At 44.3% G+C, this 20,899-nt stretch overlaps 1 protein-coding gene across 1 annotated transcript in view; it reads left to right on the top strand.

The window, feature by feature from the left end:
- The window catches only part of HIVEP2 (HIVEP zinc finger 2), a 249,602-nt gene that overhangs the window by 174,687 nt on the left and 54,016 nt on the right, over window positions 1-20,899 (top strand). Inside the window, exon 2 of the mRNA XM_060240370.1 lies at window positions 205-303. The gene's annotated coding sequence lies outside the window, so the exon portion shown is untranslated. The remainder of the gene's footprint in view (window positions 1-204; window positions 304-20,899) is intronic.

The raw sequence follows: 20,899 nt of genomic DNA, 5'->3' as shown, positions 1-20,899 counted from the left end.
GTGTTCATTTTGTATTCAACTGTGTGTACCTTAAGTATAATAAAATGTAATTAAAAAGTGGAATTTGCAAAAGAATTTTTGTTGTTGCCCTGCCTTTTTAGCTTCCTAAATATAGGCACATGCATTATTTTGGTATCCAACAGATGGGGAGATTTTGCTTTGCATGCTTAAACATTTTCTTTAATATTTTGTTTCCTGGTACAGGAACAGAAGATTCTAAAGAGCCATTTAAACTGGATTAATGAACCAAATAGTCTCACCTAGGACCATTATTCACTTGCATCTCTGACCATCAATATAAAGGTAAGAGTCTAAAAGAGTGACCTTATATAGTTACAAGCATTTTCAGAATATCTGCACAGAACTCAGGAAAAGTGGCACAAAAATTCTTAAACAAAATAATGTTTTAAAAATAGGTGTGATGAGAGGCTTCAGTTTTATATTGTGATGCCTTTGGTGTCTGTTTGGTTGAAGTTTCTGCCTCATCCACAGTCATTCCTATTGCTGAATGTATTCAGAAAATAATCTGGGTTGGCTTCACTGTAGGACTTCGGAGAAAGCATTGTTCGAGCAACTTTTTCCCTGCCTTCCCCTTCCTCAAGCAGCCTGCTGTTAGTTCCAAACTTCCTCTCTGCAAATTGTGGGAAACCTCATAAGCAAAATGTGATGCAGGATGGGAGGGGGGGGGCTACTTCAGTGAAGGGAAATCAAGTAAAGTTGCCTGTCCCTCCTTCAGCTGATTGTTTGCATCAGCAGAAGAGGGCCAGAGATTTACTTAATTCCTCCTCTTTGCTGCTTCCCGCCCTCATGTGGTACATTTTCGCTCTTTAGATCCTCTGATAAGTTTCGGGACAAATGGCGAGTTGTTTGAGGACAAGGAAGGCTCTCACCTCTATGAGCTCTTTAACATATCCAGCCATTTCGCTATCTTTTTTAGCTGCTCTGTAAAATGCAGTTTATTTTAAACAGATAAAATACCTGTTTAACTGTCTAGGGGGTGACAATTGCAGGTTACTTTACAACCTATTAACCAGAAGTACAGACTGCTTGGATATGGCTATAGCTAGTCTTTAAAATTTATTATTTCAGAGTTTGCCTCTAATCACTGTAGATCAGTCTATCCTACACTACAGCACCATGGAAAGGGTAGTGTGTCTGAACAGCTGCAGTCTCCTTGACGTACCTTGCATGTCAGGAAATGGGTTTGTTTACTTACTCATCAAAGCTTTGGTTTACTACCTTGTGGAAAAATAGGGATAAGTAGATGAGCAGCTTTGGGAAAAGAAAGCACAGTTCTGATGCTGGAAGAGACAGAAGTCACTTACACATGGGTTGTTTCCACTGCTTGACTTCTTTTGAGAAACAGAGGCTGCTTACACTGCTGGCTCAGGGCAGTAACAGGCCACTCTGGAAATGAGTCAGCAGAAGCTGGAGCATCCTGGAGTATCCTGGCAGCCCATGAAGAGGGACAGGTTGCAGGCACCCCAGGGGGTGCTCATGTGCCCTGTCCGCAGATCCCTGGGTGCTTTCTGGGCACTTCCCAGCTGTCCAGATAGCTGGGGAGGCACCTTGGAGGCACCCCAGTGAAAAGGCACCACTTTGAAAGTGGTGCCTTTTTAAGCTAGCACCCGGTAAGTCAGGGATGGGTTGAGGGCAGGAGCAGGACAGCAGGCAGATGTATGCATCTGGATGCGCTTTTGTTTGGGGGGGCTCATCTGCTGTCCCTGGGGTGGCTTAAACCGCCCACCTGTAAGCAGCCAGAGTATTTTTTTTTTCTCCCCCATCATGGTGCTTTTGTGCATCTCCTGGGTTTCCCCATCTTTCCGGTGATCTTTTTCAAACCTGTTTTGCTGCAATGTTTTGGGAAAGATCACAGAAAAGCTGGGATGGCAAGTCTGGATCTTCTTATTCCTGCCAACATCAGTTCTGTTTAACCTCCCCCAGTTCTCTGTGTGCCATTTTCCTACCTGCCACTGGAAGACTTGTTTTAAAAATGCCAGTTTGACATATTAATATAACTATCTGGTTCTCTGAATTCTCATCTTTCATTTTTCAAAAGTAAGTCTCTAACTCCTTTCATCACAGAGATACATGGAGAATGGCATATTTCCTCAGAATTGCGGCTAGGAACGTATTCCCAGGACTTCTGAGAACTCAGTAGCCTGGTAACATATGTAATGAGATGCTTTAAAAAAAAAACCCTCCGGTGGGAAAGGGGAAGGCTGCTATGGGTATCTCAGGAGGGAAAATGTGGAGAAATCTGCAATATGGAAAAACCTTACTGCTACTGTGCTATATTAGCAGCTGGAGCAGTAATGGGAAACCACACAAGCTTTTCCTTGTCTCTTAGTTGTATTCCATCTTCATTATATGTAAAGCTATCTGCCGATTAAAGAATTTTGGTTGAGATTTCATTCTTCTGCATTTAATCAATCAGTTGTCTACTAATATTTGTATATTTATAAAACACACACACATATACACCCCTTGTTAATAAATAAATTATTGCACACTTGTTTCAGTAATTAAAATTAACTACTCAATGATGGGACTGTCTATCTTTAACATTTTTCAAAGTCTATTTCAGGAAGGTCGATTTTATTACATGTGGCCAAAGGCCATTACAAGGTTAGTCCAAGTCAAATATGAATTACAGAAGATGGTAAAACAATAAGCAAGAAGGCTGAGAACCCATCAAACAAGCCTCATCCTACTCAAACTAGTCTAAGTGTTAAAATATTCCATGAGCTAAAACTGAGTCATGTTACTAAAAAGTATGATTTTTGTACACATTTTATGCTTAGATTTTCTTGCTGTTAAAAGCATATTGTGTGGGTAATATGCAGGTCTATGTCTGATAGAGTTGCCAATCCCCAGATGGGAGCAGAGCATCCCCCAGTTTAGAGGCCCTCCCCCCACTTCAGGGTCATCAGAAAGGGGATGGGGGAATGTCTGCTGGGCACTCCATTATTCCCTAGGGAGACTGAATGGAGAATTGATCTGCTGATATCTGGGACTCTGAGGGGGCTGTTTCTAAGATAGAGGCACCAAATTTTCAGCATAGTATCTGGTGCCTTTCCCCAAAATACCTTCCAAGTTTCAAAAAGATTGGACCAGGAGGTCCAATTCTATGAGCCCCCAAAGAAGGCACCCCTATCCTTCATTATTTCCAATGGAGGGAAGGCATTTAAAAAGTGGGCGCCCCCTTTAAATGTGGTGGCCAGAGCTCCCTTTGGAGTTCAATTATGCTTGTCACAACCCTGCTCCTGGCTCCACCCCCAAAGTCTCCTGGCTCCACCTCCAAAGTCCCCAGATATTTCTTGAATTGGACTTGGCAACTCTAATGTCTGAAAGAAGGAATGTTAATTTCTTCAAAGACAGAATAGTTAAAATAGCTACAAGAAATTTATGTCTGGTTTCCAAATATAGAGGACAGTGCAGCATATAATAAGGAAGGTCCTCAACTACAAATGCTTATTTGTGTTTGTACAAATTATATTGCAGTTACATACCAGAAGCAAAATAGTTTTTAAATAAGCATGACATAAACCCCTATGAAACCTCTATAAAAATTAAAATGTGCATTCATTAACAAAAATTGATCCCTACCAAATAATCAGCTAACACTTCAGTTTATTATTCCAGCAGTTAAAGCAAATAAGGATTTACAGTTCTAATATATGCGAAAGTGTTGCCATTGTTTCCAGTAGATTCTGGATTATTCCGTGACCAGATATAAATGATGTTGACTAAGGCAGTGGGTCTTTTTACTGCTGAAATATTTTGATTTTGTCTATCATAGCCGTATCAGAAAAAAGTCAAAAAGGCTCTAGCAGGAATGTAGTTCCAGCTGGCTTGGTGTCAGGGGGTGTGGCCTGATATGCAAATGAGTTTCTGCTGGCTTTTTCTACAAAAAAACCCTGTGTGGAACAACGGTGCCATCAGGGGTTGTGGCCTAATATGCAAATATATTCTTGCTAGGCTTTTTCTACACACACACACACAAAAGCTCTGGGCCTTAGTAAGACTTGATGAGGTGGTGGAAAGCACAATCAAGTTGTAGCTGACTTATGGTAATATAATAATAATAATAATAATAATAATAATAAATTTTATTTATATCCCGCCCTCCCCGCCTAGGCAGGCTCAGGGCGGCTGACAAGAGTTCGATAAAATTATACAATATAAAATATACAATATAAGGTAATTTAAAACAACATTTAAGTTATACATTGATTTAAAACAACAATCTAAAACCAGTTCCAAATGTCTGGATCATTCCATAGTTTAAACGGCGGTGATCTTCCTGATGTTATCTGTACACTTGTATTATGGCAGGGGTCACTAGATAAATAGTTGGTAATTAAACAGCCATCCTATCAAGTTCTACAAACGCCTGCTTGAAAAGGATGGTCTTACAGGCCCTGCGGAATTGGTCCAAATTCCGCAGGGCCCGTACCTCCTCCGGAAGTTGATTCCAAAGGCACGGGGCTATAACAGAGAAGGCCCGTGCCCGTGTACTCTGTAATTTCGCCTCCTTTGGCCCAGGGATAGTCAGCGTGTTCTTCCCTGCCGACCTCAGTGCTCTTTGGGGCTCATATGGGGAGAGACGGTCCCTCAGGTAGGCAGGTCCTCGGCCATATAGGGCTTTAAAGGTAATAACCAGCACTTTGTATCGGACCCGGTATGTAACTGGCAGCCAGTGCAGTTCACGCAGCCCCGGCTGTATATGCTCCCATTTCGGGAGTCCCAATAACAGCCTGGCCGCTGCGTTCTGCACTAGCTGCAGCTTCCGGGTTCGACACAAAGGCAGCCCCATGTAGAGGGCATTGCAGTAGTCTAGTCTTGAGGTGACCGTCGCATGGATCACTGTTGCCAGGTCCCGGCGCTCCAGGAAAGGAGCCAGCTGCCTTGCCCGCTTCAGGTGGAAGAATGCCGACTTGGCAGTGGCCGCTACCTGGGCCTCCATTGATAGTGAAGGCTCCAGTAGGACTCCCAGGCTCTTGACCCGGCCCGCCGCCTTCAACGGCGCACCGTCAAAAACCGGGAGAGGTATTTCCCTTCCCAGAGCGCCGCGCCCCACGCAAAGGACCTCTGTCTTCGTCGGGTTCAGCTTCAACCCACTCAGCCTAAGCCAAGTTGCCACGGCCTGCAGTGCCCGGTCTAAGTTCACTGGAACGCAGTCAGGCCGGCCATCCATTAGCAGATAGAGCTGGGTGTCATCCGCATATTGATGACAGCCCAGTCCAAAACTCCGGGCAATCTGGGCAAGGGGGCGCATGTAGATGTTAAATAATCCCATACAGTTTTCAAAGCAAGAGACATTCACAGGTAATTTGCCATTGTTGTGCTTCTGTGCAATAATTCTGAACTTCCTTGGTTGTCTCCCATCAAGTACTTACCAGTTTGTTATAGTGGTTTGGTGTACACCAGTTTGGTGTTGAGTCAGTTTGGTGTAGTGGTTAAGTGTGTGGACTCTTATCTGGGAGAACCCAGTTTGATTCCTACTCCTCCACTTGCACTTGCTGGAATGGCCTTGGGTCAGCCATAGTTCTGGCAGAGGTTGTCCTTGAAAGGGCAGCTGCTGTGAGAGCCCTCTGAGACCCACCCACCTCACAGGGTGTCTGTTGTGGGGGAGGAAGATAAAGGAGATTGTGAGCCGCTCTGAGGCTTTGAGATTTGGAGTGGAGGGTGGGATATAAATTCAATATTATCATCTTCTTCTTACCAGGGCTGACCCTGTTTAGCTTTTAAGATTTGATGGGATCAGGCAAGTTTGGGCCATCCAGGTGGAAATTTTTTTTTTAGAGAAAGACCATTGGTACATAAAGGCAAACATTGGTACTCCTTGGTATAGGGGTCTGTGACTGGTCCTTCATTGTACAAATGAGCTGCAAAAAATTGTGGGTGGGCCTAATTGGAGCAGCATTGGTCTAGAATGGAAAGCTTTAACTCTTTTTCTTCCTGCACCATTTTCCCAATGGAAAATGCTCCACCAGTTCTTTTTAACATATGTAGAGAAAAAGTCTTCATCTAGATGGGTGAAGCTCTTGAAAAACACTTGAAGTTTCCAGGGAAAAAATATTTTGGAATTAGTGAAATGCTTTTTATGACAAGGTTTTGCTAATTCAAAATGTGTAGCATAATCTTTTGTATGTAAGACAATATACAGTGTTAATGCTATTTCTCATGTATATATAGACATTTATATTGCATATATTTGAATTTTTCTGGGGAAATTGCATTTGTTTTTAGGGAAAAACTGGCTTTTCTTCTGTGGCTTCCTATTTTTGGGAAACATGGCATTTTCTGTTCTTAACATTACATTTTCTATTCTAAAAGTAGCCCAAGGAGATTTTGATTGGGAAAATAGCATGAGCAGGAGGAAGTTTACTGCCTTCTTTCCCTGAGCTGTGACCCTAATCCTATATTAGGGTTCCCCATACATCTAGTCTCCCCGTAGATGGAGCATTTTCACAAGTAAATGATGCTTGCCAGACATCTAACCTGGCAAGCATCACTGTTGAAATATCTTGATTTTATCTATCATAGCAGTAGCAGAACAGAATTCAAAAGGTTCCAGTAAGACTTGGCTGTGGTGATGCAAAGCATAGCTAACTTATGGTGACCCCATAGGCTTTTCAAGGCAAGAGATGTTTAGAGGTGGTTTGCTATTGTCTGCCTCTGCATAGTAATCCTGGACATCCTATATGGTCTCCCATAACCAGGGCTGACCCTGCTTAGTTTCCAAGGGGTAGCATGCATACAAATGCACCAGCCCTAACTGCAGCCTAGCAAATCTACTAATGACACTCATGTTGTATCTGCTAAAATATATTACATTATTATCCAAGGTTTGGAGGGGATGGTGTTGCATTCTTCCCTCTAGCAAGTGCTGAAGCCCTTGAGTCATAGATGCAAACTTCCCTAGGTGCATGTTTTTAGAGATTGGCTTGAGACCCTGGAGAGCCGCTGCCAGTCTGAGAAGACAATACTGACTTTGATGGACCAAAGGTCTGATTCAGTATAAGGCAGCTTCATATGTCCATATGTCCATATGATCCAGTGCAATGGTTCTGGAGACAGGACAGTTTCTGTCTAGATCTCTAAATATCCCCTGGAATTGTGTCCCAAGTGGTTCCCTGTCCCTCAGGAACAACACTAGGAGTCATTAAACGATGGGACTGTCTCTTTAACATTTTTCTAAGTCTACTTCAGGTAGGAAGGTAGAAGTCACAGCACGAGTGGGGAAGGAGAGAAAGTCATGTTCCACAGGCAGAAATTGTTTGATCCACAAAAATTCTTTCTTGGATGCAAACCATTGTTTTCATTGTATAGACAGGTGACTGAGGTTCACATTTTTCTTCCTTCCCAGCAGAGCTTTTTTTGAGCAGAAATGCACAGGAATGCAGTTGTGGCTGGCTTGGCATCAGAGGGTGTGGCCTGATATGCAAATGAGTTCCTGCAAACGAGTTCCTGCTTTTTCTACAAAGGAAGCCCTCCTTCCCAGTATTGGTGTAAGCCAGGAGTGTCAAACATACAGCTCACGGGCCTGATCCAGCCCCCAAAGGACTCTAATCAGTCCCACCAGCAAGTACATATGAACATATGAAGCTGTCTTATACTGAATCAGACCTTTGGTCCATCAAAGTCAGTATTGTCTTCTCAGACTGGCAGCGGCTCTCCAGGGTCTCAGACTGAGGTTTTTCATACCTATTTGCCTGGACCCTTTTTTGGAGATGCCAGGGATTGAACCTGGGACCTTCTGCTTCCCAAGCAGATGCTCTACTACTGAGCACCGTCCCTCCCCTTCATTGTTTGCTTTCTTCTCCCTCACCTGCTTCCTTCAGCTGCCATCAGCGCTGGCCCAAGGGTGCGTGGTACCCTAGGCAGGCGCCCCCTGCCGCCGCTCCCCGCAGCACAGCAAGCCCTCCTGAGGATGCCCTCTCCTTCCTGCCACCTCTCCCCCACACTATCATGTCTGGGCCTTGCCAGCTGCAGCGCAGCATACATCTCTTCTGAAGGACCACTGGAGAGCCAAGCCTTCTCCAGCGGCCCTTCAGAAGATAAGATGCATGCCACACCATGGTCAGCAGGGCCCAGGTGCGGAATGCTATGATCCCGCCGGGGGGGGGGGGGAAGCGAAGAGAAAGGAAAGGAAAGGAGGGGCGGGCAGTGGCAGCAGGCGGGCAGCAGTGGGTGGGCGCACGGGTGGCAGCAGCAGGCAAACTAGATGCTTGCCTGGGGCACCAGGAGGGGGGGAAGCCCAATTTGTCACCCCCACCCTTCTGGCTCCCTAGGCAACCATTTATTTTGACAGGTGGGCTAGCTAGCCCTGGTTGCCATTTTTTCTTTCTCTCCTGTGAGAAGGCAACTGAGAAAAGAAGCTTCTCACTCTTTCCTTCCTCCCCCTCCTTCTTTCCAAAGGGAGGAGGTGGGAGGAGGAGCCTTGGCCAATGGAGGAGCTTGGCTCTGTAGCTCTGCTGTGTGATTAAGCTTGCCAGACTCAATGAATCACACTGCATAGCTACTGAGCCAAGTCTCTCTTCCTTCCAGTGGCTGAGGCTCCTCCCCCTCATCTTCTGGGGAAGGAGGGAAAGAGAGAGCTTCCTTTGCTCTGATCCCTGGCTCCCACTAGAGAGATACAAAGAAAGCAGCTTTAAGACCAACAACATTGTAGTCAAGGTATTAGTTTTTGCCTTGCTAGGGAGACAGAGAGAGTGTGTGTGTGTTTTGTTGCGCTTGTTATGGGTGCAACTGAGTTTGCCTCCCCCTTTATTCATGCTCTCATGATCAAGTGCCAGGATTAGACTGAGAGTGTGTGTCCAGACCAAGTTTACCCAACACATTTCCTTTGATTTTTCTTTCACATTTTCCTTTGATTTCCTTTGATTGATTGGGGATTTTGAACTTAGACTTCCCAGATAGTAGGCTGGTACATGGCTGTCTATCTGTTCCTGCACTGCTTCATAGGAGCTGCAGTTATTTTTCTAGGTAAGACTACAGTTTTGTAGATAAACACATAGCCCTCAGTCTGTGCCAAGGTGCCGTCACATGTTCTTGACCAGCACATGAAGCAACGTATACAAAAGCTCACAACGCCCAGCCATTTCATGTTTTCCTCTGGGTCTTAGGATCAAAGGATTGACAATGAGATTTCTGTAATGAATGTCAATAACGCAAAAGTAAGTTTGCAACTTACAGATGCACACCTGAACAACACCTGAACTGTATACTCAAGATTGTTACAGCTCAGACACTTTCTCCAGTTTTTGTTGCAGTAATTCAGAGCAAGAGGTATTAGTTGTCAGAGACTGTTAAACAAAATACTGCAGGTGTGCTAACGTTTTAAGCATGTCTTATTTTAAGAAAAAAAATATTTAATTGTGTTTGTCTGTGCTCTTTATAAAGTTTATATCTGTGCTACCTGGCATTACATTTTATGACACACATGGCCCAGCCCAACAAGGCCTCATTTATGTCAAATCTAGGGCCTTTTGTAGCAGGAACTCCTTTGCATATTAGGCCATACACCCCTGATGTAGCCAATCCTCCTGGAGCTTACACTAGGCCCTATAAGCTCTCTCTTGGAGGGCCCTATAAGGCCCTCCAAGAGCCCTGTAAGCTCTTGGAGGATTGGCTACATCAGGGGATGTGGTCTAATATGCAAAGGAGTTCCTGCTACAAAAAAAGCCCTGGCAGATCTGGCATAATAAATGAATTTGACACCTCTGGTGTAAACTGTCCCTGACGTGGTATGTGTGAGGCAGGGCAGAGTCTACAATGTACTGTCCTGATACTGTTAGTGAGATCTGGTTTACTAGGCTGAGCAAAGCAAATGAAACCCCTTCTTCTGACTATGAAAATTTTGGAAGACTCAGTACTGAGGCACTGCTAATGGACAAGACTATGTTGATAATTAAATTTATTTATTTATGTGTACCTCATGAAGGATGGATTTGTGGCTGATACATTGGTTCATAAGCTGCAATGGTTTGCATTGTAATTGTGACCCCCTGTTTTCTATTCCCTACTGCTCTTCAAAGCTTTCTGCTCTTCATGAACTGCCTCAAAATTTGTGGAAGTTTGTGACAGCTCTTCAGTTTGTGAACATTGCCTTTTGAGCCACAATCTGGCCAAAATTCATGACAAACTTTAGTTCATGAGCTGGTTCATTCCCACCCCTACGCCCCACCTTCCCTCGGCTTAATGTTGTTACAGTCAATGTGAAAAGTCTATTATGTGAAATTATTTGAAATGTATTAACACTAAAATATAGTAACACTAAAACATGAGAGGAGATAATTTTTCTGTGTGTTGTTCTGTGTCTTCAGATTTTCCTAAACAAGTGCTGCATCTGATTTTAACGCTCTGTTGTGGTTTAGCGAAGTCTGGTTCTGCATTCACATAAATTTTTCTCTTTTTTCTACTTCAGAAAAGTAGCAAAGGAACTATTTTCCCTCAGAGAACAGAACCTATATAGATGTGAAAATATTGGTTCCAGAGTTCAAGCTCTTACCTTACAAGACCTCAGAGAATAAACATTTTGTAAACTGCAGGCTGAATCAATAATAGAAAATTTTCTTTCCTAAATAGGAACATCTGTTTGGCGAAATTCTCTGTAAAACTCCAAAGCTTGCTCTCACCACTCAATGAGTATCTAATATAATATAATACATTGTGTCATTCTCCATTTTAACTAGTTTTCAGAGCTTAGCCAAACAGTTTTTGTTCAGGAGGGAAGAGGAAGCAACTGAGCATGCTGAGGGGAAAGAATGGAGAGCGTGGAGGGGAAGCAAGATACCATCCTATCCAGGCATAACATCCTGCCCTTGTTTCTGCTGCGATTGTCTGAAGAAGATAACGACAGCAATATCACTCCTCTACTAGTAACACTTCTGAGAGTGCCTAGTGTTCAGAAGAATGCACATACATGTTCACATAGTCTCTTCAAACACGAAAAGCATAAACAAAACAGATGGGGCTATTTTTTGCAGTTTAACTTGAGGAATGGAAACCAGTCCTAATTATGGAGTAGTTTACTAAAGTAGCAATGGGATACATCTCAGGTAGGGATGTTACCAAACTTTTATGACCTTTCTGGTTTGATTCAAAAACATTTTAAATGGTATTTTCATCTCAGAACTTTCTGACCCAGGATGAAAATCCCTGCTTCAGAGTGAGAAGGCCTATGCATTGCTGTGATGAAATATGTTGTAGGATTTCATCTCTTTCTTAAAATTGATTGTAAAGTAGGTCTTTCAATTTTTGCTGGCATCTATGATCCTTCTGCAGATTGAGGCTCATCTTGATGGAGCCTTGATTCATCTGATAATTGTCAGTGATAACTGGGCTGGTAATAGCATGCATTTATTTCCAGGGCTTTTTTTTTTTCTGGAAAAAGAGGTGCTGGAACTTTCAAGAGGGAAATGAAGGAGAAGCACATAGGTGCTCCATATGAACTTTTAAACTTTTTTTTTTAAATCTTGTTTTCACAAAGAGGTTCTGAAATCCGTTTGTCTGTGTTCCCCCAGGAAAAAAGCTCTTTTTATTTCTAATGTGGAGCAGTGCTGTACAGTTAGATTTTTATTATGCATATTCTCAGTGCTTTTTTTGTAGAAAAAGCCCAACAGGAGCTCATTTGCATATTAGGCCACCCTACTTGGCCTGGGAGCACAGGGCTGCCACATGGTGGGTCAGGCCAGCTAGAGCCCTGGCCGGCCCAGGCAGAGCTCCACTCCTGTGTGTTCTGGCAGGAAAAAAGCCCTGCATATTCTTTATTGTCCTGATTTAGGTTACTTGATTGGTGCTGCTATAATATTTACCAGCACTGAAAACAAACGTTTAATATCTACCAGATAATTTATTCAACTATGAAACCAGTTCTCAGTGTGTGTGTGAATTAAGTATGTTCCAAATGTTTGGGATCGGTGTATGATTTCAGAACTGCACATGAAAAGAGAAACCATATTTTCTTCAGGCAGGTAGAAAGAGTGTAGTCAAAACTGCTTCTACCCCAAACTTGCAAACAATAGATGTCCTTCCAATTAGTGATGTGAAACAATTATGCCAGTGATTTGTTTTTCCATTCAAGCTGATAGTAGTCTTCATGTCCTGCAGAGAGGCTAACAGTTCAGTTGTAAGCAGAGGTCGACGATTCTGAGCCCACTAACTCCAGTGGACTTAGAAGGCTGTACCTGTGCTTAGATGGTAGTGTGAGACAGTGTCCACGCATCATATGACATTGTGCTGTTGATCCGCTATAGTATTAATTAGCAACCAGATTTCCCTATGTGGATGAGATGTTGTAGTGCAAATGACTGCTATAGTGCAATATCCAGTGGTGTGAGGGTGCAGCCTAAGGGCTATCTTATCCACTCAGTAGATGCAAGTAGTGATAAGGTCCCTAGGTTTCAAACTGCTGGTGAATTCTTTTTCATTAACATGTTAGTTCTGTATGTGCAGCATTATAAGATATGAATGGTCTGACAAGCATGTGGTGTACAATTGTTGATCATTTAGTCCAGCCTATGCAATTAGTCACAACCAATCACACATTGTCAAGAATATCAGGCTGCACACAGACTTTGATTCTACTTCCCCTGTATATTGCGTAACTTACAAAGTCAGATCAACCTCTTATCTCGTACATTCCAGTGGTGACTCAGCTTTCCTTCCAGCACACTTCAAATCCTGGACCAGCTGACTAGTCCTACCTGATCTTTTTAATGTAACTAGTGAATTTATCTGCAATCCCTCCATGGTTTATAGTTTACAGAATCTTCTTGCTTCTTTCTAAAAGAGAGGCCAAGGATAGACCACTTGATGTGTCTATGACATTCCTGAACCCACTTTGCTACTTTGGTTCCTGGTCAGCGATGGCCCAAGGCATCTTCTGTTTGAAGATAGTTCTTCCATCTTTGGCCTGGAGCCAGAGCAGCTAAACTTCCTTGCCTTTTCTCCCTTAGCCCACTTTTTAAAAACAGTGCAATGTCTGTTTGGTTGTCCTGGCAACTCTGCTGCTTACATAGCTGCTTGTAAAGTCAAAATGATGGCTGAACTCTTATGAGAAGGAATCTTTACAAGAATTTGGAAATCCCTATAAAGATGTACCTTTCCTTAAAATCAACTGAAGGAGAAAAGTCCAAGAGGATTAAATGCCACATTTCTTGAGCAGAGAGACTAGAGGGAGAAGTGGGATAGGAAGTTACCAGACCCTTAACATGCCTTCTAATGTAACTGCCTCTTCAATCTAAAGGTGGAACCATCCCTGCACCTGACAAATGTCATCCTTCCGTTAAAATCTCTAATGTCTCGGGAGATGCCCACTATTATAGAGCCTGTGCTCAGTCCTGGATATTCAGAGCTTACATTGTGGTATCTTTCACAGTTCACCTAAGCTCATTGAATGGGAGATAATAAAACAATTTCTTTTACACAGTCATAACCTGTTTGTAATAACTGCTAAACATCTGTAGCTTGCATTGTTTGCCTTATGGCAAACAGGAGCAATTGTGTACACATTTTTAGTAGATGCTGCCCCCCCAAAAAAATCCCTCAGAATGAGATAGTAATAAATATGTCTAAACACATTTAGTGAAACCAAATCAGCTTATATATGGTTTTTCTATTGTGTATGTTTCGGCTTTGAATGTGAAAAAGTAATGTGAGTGCTGGCAATGCATTAATATGCTGTGTATTCATTTGGAGACAGTCCTTGAAATTCTTTTGGCACTGTGATCTCTGATTTTCAATGCCGACAGACAAGGATAGTCTGAAAGGAGAAATTATATTATGACACTGAGCCCTTAAGAGTACTTCATTTGTCCAGTGTTTTTCTATAATAGAAAACCAAGTAATCCAAAACATGCTGGCAGTCCTATTTACTTGGAAATATGTCTTGTTGATGTCACTGGAACTTATTTCCATGTAAGCACAATTAGTATTTTTTACTTGCCATAATAAAGGGTGATAGGGAGTTCCTGCTTCGGCAGGACGTGGCTTGCGTGACCGAGACCTGGGTGCGAGATGGGGAGACAGTGGCTCTTTCCCAGATGATCCCCCCGGGTTACTCAGTCTTTCATCAATCACGGACTAGCGGGCGGGGGGGGGAGGGGTGGCATTATTCATACGGGAGGGTTACTCCTTCTGGGCTCTCCCGGCCCCAACGATCGAGGGTATTGAATGTGCTGGTCTAGCGTGGGATGTCGGAGAGGGATTGGTGATCTGGCTGGTGTACCATCCACCTAATGCACCAGCCAGCGCCTTACCATCCCTGATGGAGGCAGTGGCAGGCTGGGCGTTGGAGTACCCAGGGCTTATGGTCCTGGGTGATTTCAACGTCCACGCTGATGATGCAGCCTCCAATCAGGCGATGGATCTGGTGTCATCCATGGTGACTCTGGGACTCTCTCAATTTGTCACGACACCCACGCATCAGGCTGGGTACATGTTAGACCTGATCTTTGCGTCTGGGATTTTAGTGAACAATATCGCGGTAGAAGCGGTACCATAGTTGGATCACCTAGCCTTCAAGGCTCGTATGGAGACACTGCCTCAACCCTGTATGGGCAGAGAGCCTATTTTGGTTCGCCCGCGGAGCCTAATGGACCTGTAACGGTTCCAAATGGCCCTGCGGGATCCCTGGCCCCCTGGCGATTTTCTGGTGGAGGCCTGGCAAAGCCGGCTATCCAGGGCAATCAATGAGATTGCACCTCGACATCCTTTACGCCCTCGTGTGAGGCTGGCGTCATGGTACACCTTGGAGTTACACCAGCTGAAACAAGGGCTCAGACGACTAGAGAGGCAGTGGCGGCATACGTGACAAAGCAACGAGAACATCCTATAGATCGTTTATGAGGTCTTATGAGATGGCAGTCAAGGCCGCGAAGAAAGCTTACTTTGTGGCCAGGATTGTGTCTGCAAATTCGCGCCCAGCTCAATTGTTTAGAATAATTGGAAGTCTTACCACATTGCCTCAAGGCAGACCAAATGTGAGGTAATTAGAGATAGGCTGCGAGGCTTTTGCAAAATATTTTGCAGATAAAATCACATCGCTCCACCAGGACCTGCCCATCACTTTGCATATAGTACAGGAACTTGAGGCTCCGTGCCTGTCTTCCAATTTTGTTCTGGATCACTTCGACCCGCTCAGCCTGGAGGAAGTCGACGGAATTCTCTCTTCTGCATGCCCAACAACTTGTGATTTGGACCCTTGCCCCTCTTGGCTGATTAAATCTTGCCAAAGGGAGCTTAGATGTCCTTTACAGGACATCATAAATAGATCCCTTTCTGAGGGGCGTTTTCCAACACCCTTGAAAGAGGCTATGGTCTGCCCCCTCCTGAAAAAAAGTACAGCAGACCCGGCCGAATTGGCAAATTACCGACCGGTCTCTAATTTACCGTTTCTTGGTAAAATCATTGAGAGGGCAGTGGCGTTGCAGTTGCAGGGTTTCTGGATGATGCTTCTATCCTAGACCCTTGCCAGTTCAGCTTTCATCCAGGTCATGGGACGGAGACAGTGCTGGTCGCCTTGGTAGATGACCTCCAGTGGCATCTGGACCGAGGCGGCGTGGCGGTGCTGATGTTATTAGATCTGTCAGCCGCATTCGATACGGTCGACCATCAGCTACTGACCTGCCGCCTCGCCGACATAGGGGTTGGGGGGCTAGCCCTACAATGGCTTTCCTCCTTCCTCAAAGGTTAGGGACAAAGGGTGGCAATCGGGGGTGAGCTGTTCCAGAGGCACACACTTGATTGTGGGGTGCCGCAGGGAGCAGTTCTCTCCCTGATGCTATTTAATATCTATATGCACCCCCTTGCCCAGATTGCCCAGAGGTATGGGCTTTGGTGTCACCAATATACAGATGACACCCAGCTCTATCAGCTAATGGATGGCCGGCCTGACTGCGTTCCAGGGAATTTGGACCTGGCATTGCAGGCCTTGGCAACTTGGCTTAGGCTGAGCGGGCTGAAGCTGAACCCGACGAAGACAGAGGTCCTTTGCGTGGGTCGCAGCGCCCTGGGGAGGGAAATACCTCTCCCAGTTTTTGACGGTGTGCCTCTGAACGCGGCGCACCGGGTCAAGAGCTTGGGAGTCCTACTGGAGCCTTCATTATCAATGGAGGTCCAGATAGCAGCCACTGCCAAGTTGGCGTTTTTCCATCTGAAGTGGGCAAAGCAGTTGGCTCCCTTCCTGGAGCGCCGGGACCTCGCAACAGTGATCCATGCAACGGTCACCTCAAGATTGGATTACTGTAATGCCCTCTACATGGGGCTGCCTCTGTGCCGAACCCGGAGGTTGCAGCTGGTGCAGAATGTGGCGGCTAGGCTGTTATTGGGGCTCCCAAAATGGGAGCACATACAGCCGGGGCTACACGAACTGCACTGGTTGCCAGTTATTTACCGGGTTCATTACAAAGTGCTGGTTATTACCTTTAAAGCCCTATATGGCCGAGGACCTGCCTACCTAAGGGACCGTCTCTCCCCATACAATCCCCAGAGAGCACTGAGGTCAGCAGGGAAGAACAAGCTGACTATCCCTGGACCAAAGGAGGCCAAACTTAAAAACACTCGTACACGGGCCTTCTCCATCGCAGCTCCACACCTATGGAATCAGCTCTCGGAAGAAATGTGAGCCCTGCGGTGCCTTGACCAGTTCCGCAGGGCCTGCAAGACCACCCTTTTCAGGATGGCCTTTGTTGACTGAGAGACTGCTGTTGGGTGACTTTCGCTAGTATCATTTATAAATGGAATTAGCACCTGGAAATTTGTATTGTATTTGGTTAACTGGAACGTTTTAAAAGTAATGTGTTTTTAAACTTTGTATAATTTTATGAAAATGTTGTTAGCCACCCTGAGCCCGCTTTGGCGGGGAGGGCGGGATATAAATAAAATGTTATTATTATTATTAAAACACTTGTGCCTGCAAGTTAATTCCCTGGATCCTAGGGGCACTAGATGTACTGGAACAAAAGTCTTATACTGCCCGTTTATTGAAAGCAATTCTCTTGTGAATTCAGTGGGACTTAGTCCAATGTCTGAAGGAGAATATATTGAAGATGTAGTGTGATATGCGTATGTTTGCTCAAATGCATCTGTGGTGACAGAAACCTATCCATTATACGGAGGCATGAATGAATAAGAGAGACTGAGTGCAACATGGAAAAACAGCTGTGTATGCAAGGCAATGTGAACTCTTTAACAATACTGAGATACAGTTGTGTCTACACAGGAACAGTTACCATTCAGTTACTATGAAAGCTTTCTTCTGCAAGAAAAAAAGGTGTTTAAGTCTTATTTTTGGCAAATTTTCAAGCTGTAACACACCTATTCATCTGGCCATGTGATATTTTCTAGGGAGACTTGTGCCCACATGAGGTTTGAAATGTTCCCAGGAATAAACTGTCCCCCCTCCCCCAAACCCGGTAGATACCGTTCTGTGGGAGTTTTATGTGAAATGATGGGCCTAGAAGGAACTTGTGAGTTGCCTTCCCAGCATGCTGCTTTCCAAGAGTAGTCTGGAATTCTTCCTCCTATTCCAGTCATTGGAAGTACTAATATTTGTTTAGCCAGTTTCACACAAGGAACAGGACTGGTATTTTTCATCTGCCAGAATAAGAATTTAGTAGATTGGGGTTGTTTATGAGAATGAGTTCCATCCTTAGAATGTCATACTGGAGCTTTTCCTCTCAATGAGATCTTCTGACAGAGGAGGTTTCATCCAGCTTACTGAAGGAACTAGCAAGCTTGGGTGACAACCGATGAGTATATGCATTGGTGCCAGTTCAAGAAGCAATATGTTGTAGGAATTATTGCAGGGGAGCTGTGTCTATCTTTAATATTATACTTAGCTATCAGGGACTAAACCTGGGAATGAAGCCCTAACCACTGCCATTTTCTAGAGGATGACACCTGCAGTTCCTTGAGTGAACCTGGACACCAGAAGCTACTCCTGCTGTACTATAATAGCCTCACCTTACCTACTCTTCTCTTGCTATTTGACACCACTATACTGTTCCCCACTGTCAGCTCCTGACCTTTCACCCAGTTCTCTGTCTAATTAAGATTTAAACAGTCTATACAGAGACTGTATTATTCCCGTTTTGTAAAGCATCTGATAGAGCACCGTTTGATACTGAATAATTGTTTAGGAATAGAATAAATTTAACTTTGTGTGGCACTATCTAAAGGTGTTGTTCTGTGAAAGCAGGGCATTTCTAGAGAGATAGTAGTAAAGGCCTATTATTTCTTTCCTGTTTGTGTTGGAAATTGGCAAATGGTGGTTTATGTCACTGCAGTGAATGCAGTATTTATTTAGTTAGAAAAAAAATTATGCCTCTTCTTCAAAAACCTTCTTGAGGCACCTCAAAACTAAAGCAGCACAATAAAACTGTGCAGTTATCAAGAGCATTAAAACATGCCATTAAAAACCAATCAAGAGCATTAAAACATGCCATTAAAAACACAACAGAACACAAAAACATGCTGCTAAACATAGAAGACTATTCTCAGGCTAGAGCAGCTCTATGGTGAAATTTCTTATACACCAGATGTGTATCAAGGTGCCTCATACCTGGGTCTACAATCTGGACAAACTCAGAGGTTTCCCAACATTTGGGATGTAAAAAGTTAGATCAGAGGATTCTGTTCAATCAATTGTGTCTGCATATGTAGTGTTTGATTTTTGTTTTCTTAAGACTGATTTCTGTGACTTTGACTCATGTTAAAGCCAGGATTTGATTCACATATACCAAAGGAGGAGAAGGAGGGGACCACAATTACTGTACTACCCAGAGCATTCAAAAGCTAAGACGAGGACAAGGTGGCAGAGGGAGCCTACATTCAAGTCTGTGGATGAAGAATTCCTTTATCTGTAAACTTAAAGACTATGGGAAGATAAACAAGAGAGAGAGAGGAAAAAAAACCAGGGAGTGCAGGGATAAAAGCCAGGCTGGGCAAGCAACACAGGAGGCTGGATAACTTCTTCACTCTCTTGTGGGCAGAACTGAAGGCTTGTGAGTCCTGTTTGCCCGCAAGACCACATAAAATATTTTGAAATGACAACCCCTTCTAACCTTGACAAAAAGAGGGCCATAGCAAACAGGGCCAGCCCTAGACTGTGTGGCATCCTAAGTAAGACTAACGTCTGGCACACACACAACCTGCACTGATAATGTCATCAAGTCATATGGGGGGAATGCAATTCAGCACCCCCCAAACGTTTGGTGCCCTAAGAAGAAGAATTGCAGATGTATACCCTGCCCTTCTCTCTGAATCAGAGACTCAGAGAGGCTTACAATCTCCTATATCTTCTCCCCCCACAACAGACACCCTGTGAGGTGGGTGGGACTGAGAGGGCTCTCACAGCAGCTGCCCTTTCAAGGACAACTCCTGCAATAGCTATGGCTAACCCAAGGCCATTCCAGCAGGTGCAAGTGGAGGAGTGGGGAATCAAACCCGGTTCTCCCAGATCAGAGTCTGCACACTTGACCACTACACCAAATTGGTGTAGGGCCAGCCTTGATAACAGATTAACTATGCTCAAAGGGAAGAAGAAGTTGGTTTGGAGAGTTGCACTAGTTTCATAACGGATTAATAATCTGTCTGAGTCTATCTGAGTCGGGGGTGGTCCGGGGGGAGAGGTTCATCTGCGGGCTCTTGACAGGGTGCCATTAACACCGGCCCTAAGGTCAGGAGCTTGGGCATGCTCCTTGAGTCCTCCCTTACAATGGAGGCCCAAGTAGCAGCCATTGTTAGATCCACCTTTTTTCACCTTTGGCAGGTGCAGCAGCTGGCCCCGTTCCTGGAGCACAACGACTTAGCAATGGTGATCCATGCTACGGTCACTTCAAGAATAGATCACTGTAACGCTCTCTACATGGGGCTACCCTTGACGCTAACCCGGAGACTACAGCTAGTGCAGAACGCTGCGGCGCGGATGTTAATGAGACTCCTTCGATGGGAGCACATTCAGCCGGTGCTGAAAGAGCTGCACTGGCTTCCTGTTGTGTTCCAAGTTCATTTCAAGGTGTTGGTACTGACCTTTAAAGCTCTTTATGGTCAGGGACCTGACTATCTGCGGGACCGCCTTTCTCCGTATATCCCCCAGAGAGCACTGCGTTCAGGGACGAAAAATCTATTGTCCATCCCTGGACCAAAAGAAGCCAGGTTGTGTATGACACGAACCAGGGCTTTCTCGGTGGCAGCGCCAGAACTCTGGAACGCTCTCCCGGAGGCCATAAGGGCCCTGCAGGATCTGCCTATGTTCCGCAGGGCCTGTAAGACCGAATTGTTCCGACAGGCCTTCGATATCTAACTGAGAGAGAGCTGCCACCAGACATCATATAGAGCACCATGTAGAGTACTGGTGGTCACCACCAAATTTTCAGAACCGCCTATATTGTATTGTATTAATACAGCACCATGAAATGGTTTTAAATAATTTAAATATGTAATTATATTTTATATGTTGTATTGGTTTTAATGCAACTAATGTAATGTTGTGAGCTGCCCTGAGTCCGCTTGCGGAGAGAGCGGGATATAAGCTTAATGAAATAAATAAATAAATGCTGTATCCTTGCTTGGAATCTGTGTGTTGTAGCAAAGCAGGCATACATACACTTGCATAAATTACATTCTTACGTTAACAATAGAATGTGCAGTGGAAAATCTCTTTCTGTAGTATTGCTTCTGTTGGTCTGCTGATATTTTGCCAACTAGTTCAGAGGCTGAATATATTTTGATCTGCAAAGAATCTTAGATCCTTGTGAGCAGCTTTCACCAGATGGTTGTATGCTGTTTTGAACCTCCTGTCAGTGGAACAAACATATATGGGCTGATGATGAGGTATAATATTCCACTTGTTTTTGCCAAAAAGCATACAGTGCATTGTTTTGCT

Source organism: Heteronotia binoei, chromosome 1, assembly GCF_032191835.1.
Source record: "Heteronotia binoei isolate CCM8104 ecotype False Entrance Well chromosome 1, APGP_CSIRO_Hbin_v1, whole genome shotgun sequence".
Classification (NCBI taxonomy): Eukaryota; Metazoa; Chordata; class Lepidosauria; order Squamata; family Gekkonidae; genus Heteronotia; species Heteronotia binoei.
This window is presented reverse-complemented; position numbering and strand designations above follow the sequence as displayed.